Here is a 4,308-nt window from a genome sequence, read left to right on the forward strand (position 1 = left end):
AAACTATGCAGGCCCACATAGATAGATCAAATACGCAAATGCCCCTATACATGCTGAACGTCTGTGCAAACAAAACGAACCACACGTCACCCGCACACTCTATCACCCACACACTCTATCACACACTACTCTCTGCCTGTAACAAACACAGATACAATAATTAAGCACCGGCATGGACCAACGTCCGGTGCATCCTATCCGCCACAGTACACCAACCAGACTATGATAACCAGGCCAGGAGGTCCAATCATAAAACAGAATATCCCACTCGTCCGACAACCACAATTGCTCAGATAAGCCACCAACACCCACACATGTCCTACACAGGGGTGCACCCAACATCACCACACTGCCTCGTCTTACAGCACAAACACACTGGCAGGAATGAAACACACAGGTCTGCCGCAACCACAGACACGGCTCGCCCCCCCCTCTCACTGGCGGAAAGCGCATCCCGACGTGACATAACTCCTTTGACACACTGACGCTGCCTCGGGCATCCACGTCCTACGGTCGATATCAACGAACCTCACCCCCCCCCCCCCCCCCCACAACACGCCATCCCATACCACATTGTGTACCGTACCCAAACCTAACGTGTACTGTACTACAACGCAATGTGTACCATAACACAACCCAGTTTGTACCTTAACCTAACCTATGTCACCTTAACCTAACCTATGTCACCTTAACCTAACCTATGTCACCTTAACCTAACCTATGTCACCTTAACCTAACCTATGTCACCTTAACCTAACCTATGTCACCTTAACCTAACCTATGTCACCTTAACCTAACCTATGTCACCTTAACCTAACCTATGTCACCTTAACCTAACCTATGTCACCTTAACCTAACCTATGTCACCTTAACCTAACCTGTGTTGCACCTTAACCTACCTCAATTTGCACCGCAATGTAACTCAATTTGCACCGCAATGTAACTCAATTTGCACCGCAATGTAACTCAATTTGCACCGCAATGTAACTCAATTTGCACCGCAATGTAACTCAATTTGCACCGCAATGTAACTCAATTTGCACCGCAATGTAACTCAATTTGCACCGCAATGTAACTCAATTTGCACCGCAATGTAACGCAATTTGCACCGCAATGTAACGCAATTTGCACCGCAATGTAACGCAATTTGCACCACAATGTAACGCAATTTGCACCGCAATGTAACGCAATTTGTACCGCAATCTACCCCCATGTTGTGCCTTAACCTAACCCACGTTGTGCCTTAACCTAACCCACGTTGTGCCTTAACCTAACCCACGTTGTGCCTTAACCTAACCCACGTTGTGGCTTAACCTAACCCACGTTGTGGCTTAACCTAACCCACGTTGTGGCTTAACCTAACCCACGTTGTGGCTTAACCTAACCCACGTTGTGGCTTAACCTAACCCACGTTGTGGCTTAACCTAACCCACGTTGTGGCTTAACCTAACCCACGTTGTGGCTTAACCTAACCCACGTTGTGGCTTAACCTAACCCACGTTGTGGCTTAACCTAACCCACGTTGTGGCTTAACCTAACCCACGTTGTGGCTTAACCTAACCCACGTTGTGGCTTAACCTAACCCACGTTGTGGCTTAACCTAACCCACGTTGTGGCTTAACCTAACCCACGTTGTGGCTTAACCTAACCCACGTTGTGGCTTAACCTAACCCACGTTGTGGCTTAACCTAACCCACGTTGTGGCTTAACCTAACCCACGTTGTGGCTTAACCTAACCCACGTTGTGCCTTAACCTAACCCACGTTGTGCCTTAACCTAACCCACGTTGTGCCTTAACCTAACCCACGTTGTGCCTTAACCTAACCCACGTTGTGCCTTAACCTAACCCACGTTGTGGCTTAACCTAACCCACGTTGTGGCTTAACCTAACCCACGTTGTGCCTTAACCTAACCCACGTTGTGCCTTAACCTAACCCACGTTGTGCCTTAACCTAACCCACGTTGTGCCTTAACCTAACCCACGTTGTGCCTTACCCTGCTCTGTAATTGGCATATGACACGTTACATTAATGTATTGTTGTCCAACCGCAACCGGCTCAGAATGTTGTGTACACAGCTATGTGTCATCTCCCCATAACAGCTGCATTGCAGTGTGGTACGCCATAGAGACGTGTGGGAGTAATGGACGCAGTGGATGGCGATCAGCATGAGCCGTCTGTTCATGTAGTGGCGCGTGTATGCAGACGTAGTAGTCTCTTCTCACACAATGTGATAGCACGGTGCCCCGCGTTCCACATCTGCGACATGCTACAGAGGCCGGTTGACAGTTGGTCGCGCAATGGAGATCGCATATGTACGGGGGCACCTTCCCACGTGCCCTCTAGTCGGGCACATTTTGTTGCGTGGATGTGAGCGAATGTAGTGTGTCTTGACACCTGACAGGCAGGCATGCAATAATAGTTGACTTTGCAAACGGGGATGGACGTGTACGTTTACTGGTGACGTTACGCAAATGAACAACTGGTAACCCGTTGTGGTGCGGTTGATCTTGCTGGAGGTACATCTGTGAGGGCAACGATCGGTACAGCTACGAAGCGGTCCCCACCATACCAACGAACGTGAATGTGAATCTGGGTGTGAAGCGATACGCGGCTGTGGGTGGGTGGGACTGTCCCCGGCCGGTGAGGGGGGGCCGCCCGGCGTGCTGGCCGCGCGGTGCGTGGGCGCACGCGCTACAGCCGGCTGGTGGGGGCGCCCAGTGGCAGGGCGCGCCGGCCGACGGACGCGGCAGGCGGCGCAGCTGCGCGCCGGGGCACCCTGCGCGCGGCGCCGTGCAGCCAAAGTGGGTCCTCGCGGACCCGGTGCGAAGCGCGGTGGACATCTGCAGTGTGCTGGTCCGATTGAGGACTGTGTGCGTTGAGGATGCGCCGCCGCCCGGCACTCGGCGCCGCGACGCCGTCTGCTGCTCGGTCGCCCCAGCGGTTCTCGCTGGTGGTTTGTATCGCAGTTGTGCGGACGTGTTGGCACGTGCGCTGTGCTGGGAGAGTTCGCTTCGGCACCCACGTGGGGCCTTTGCCCTTCTGTGGCGCTGGCGTTGGAGCTGCCGGTCACCGTAGGTGGCGCGTGTTGTCTCCCGCCGGCAATGCCACGACAGCACGCTCCCGGGCCTCTGTCGGCAGCGGCAAGCTCAGTTGGGAGCACGGGTGGTCGCACCTAAAGCGTCTACTCGCCTAACTCCGGGCGATTGCGCCTCTCTCGAACCCGACCAAGTACTTAGGACGGCGCTGCGCGCCGCCGGGACCTGAGAGGGTTTCGAGGTGTATTGTGCAGGGGAGCCCAGCCTCCTCCTGTTTGCAGAATAATTGAGCGGACGCTTGCGTGTTCGCGCGGGCCCCCGGGACACACTCCCGGGCGGCCGGCTGCTCAGCTCTAGTTGACGCAGCTCCCTGGTTGATCCTGCCAGTAGTCATATGCTTGTCTCAAAGATTAAGCCATGCATGTCCTCAGTACAAGCCGCATTAAGGTGAAACCGCGAATGGCTCATTAAATCAGTTATGGTTCCTTAGATCGTACCCACGTTACTTGGATAACTGTGGTAATTCTAGAGCTAATACATGCAAACAGAGTCCCGACCAGAGATGGAAGGGACGCTTTTATTAGATCAAAACCAATCGGTCGGCTCGTCCGGTCCGTTTGCCTTGGTGACTCTGAATAACTTTGGGCTGATCGCACGGTCCTCGTACCGGCGACGCATCTTTCAAATGTCTGCCTTATCAACTGTCGATGGTAGGTTCTGCGCCTACCATGGTTGTAACGGGTAACGGGGAATCAGGGTTCGATTCCGGAGAGGGAGCCTGAGAAACGGCTACCACATCCAAGGAAGGCAGCAGGCGCGCAAATTACCCACTCCCGGCACGGGAGGTAGTGACGAAAAATAACGATACGGGACTCATCCGAGGCCCCGTAATCGGAATGAGTACACTTTAAATCCTTTAACGAGTATCTATTGGAGGGCAAGTCTGGTGCCAGCAGCCGCGGTAATTCCAGCTCCAATAGCGTATATTAAAGTTGTTGCGGTTAAAAAGCTCGTAGTTGGATTTGTGTCCCACGCTGTTGGTTCACCGCCCGTCGGTGTTTAACTGGCATGTATCGTGGGACGTCCTGCCGGTGGGGCGAGCCGAAGGCGTGCGACCGCCTCGTGCGTGTTCGTGCGTCCCGAGGCGGACCCCGTTGAAATCCTACCAAGGTGCTCTTTATTGAGTGTCTGGGTGGCGGCACGTTTACTTTGAACAAATTAGAGTGCTTAAAGCAGGCAAGCCCGCCTGAATACTGTGTGCATGGAATAAT

At 53.5% G+C, this 4,308-nt stretch overlaps 1 non-coding gene across 1 annotated transcript in view; it reads left to right on the top strand.

The window, feature by feature from the left end:
* Positions 1 to 3,404: 3,404 nt before the first annotated feature.
* Positions 3,405 to 4,308, top strand: part of LOC126112213 (small subunit ribosomal RNA) — a 1,906-nt gene continuing 1,002 nt past the window's right edge. Inside the window, exon 1 of the ribosomal RNA XR_007524344.1 lies at positions 3,405 to 4,308. This exon is cut by the window's right edge and continues 1,002 nt beyond it. This is a non-coding gene — a ribosomal RNA (small subunit ribosomal RNA).

Source organism: Schistocerca cancellata, unplaced genomic scaffold (assembly GCF_023864275.1).
Source record: "Schistocerca cancellata isolate TAMUIC-IGC-003103 unplaced genomic scaffold, iqSchCanc2.1 HiC_scaffold_141, whole genome shotgun sequence".
NCBI lineage: Eukaryota > Metazoa > Arthropoda > Insecta > Orthoptera > Acrididae > Schistocerca > Schistocerca cancellata.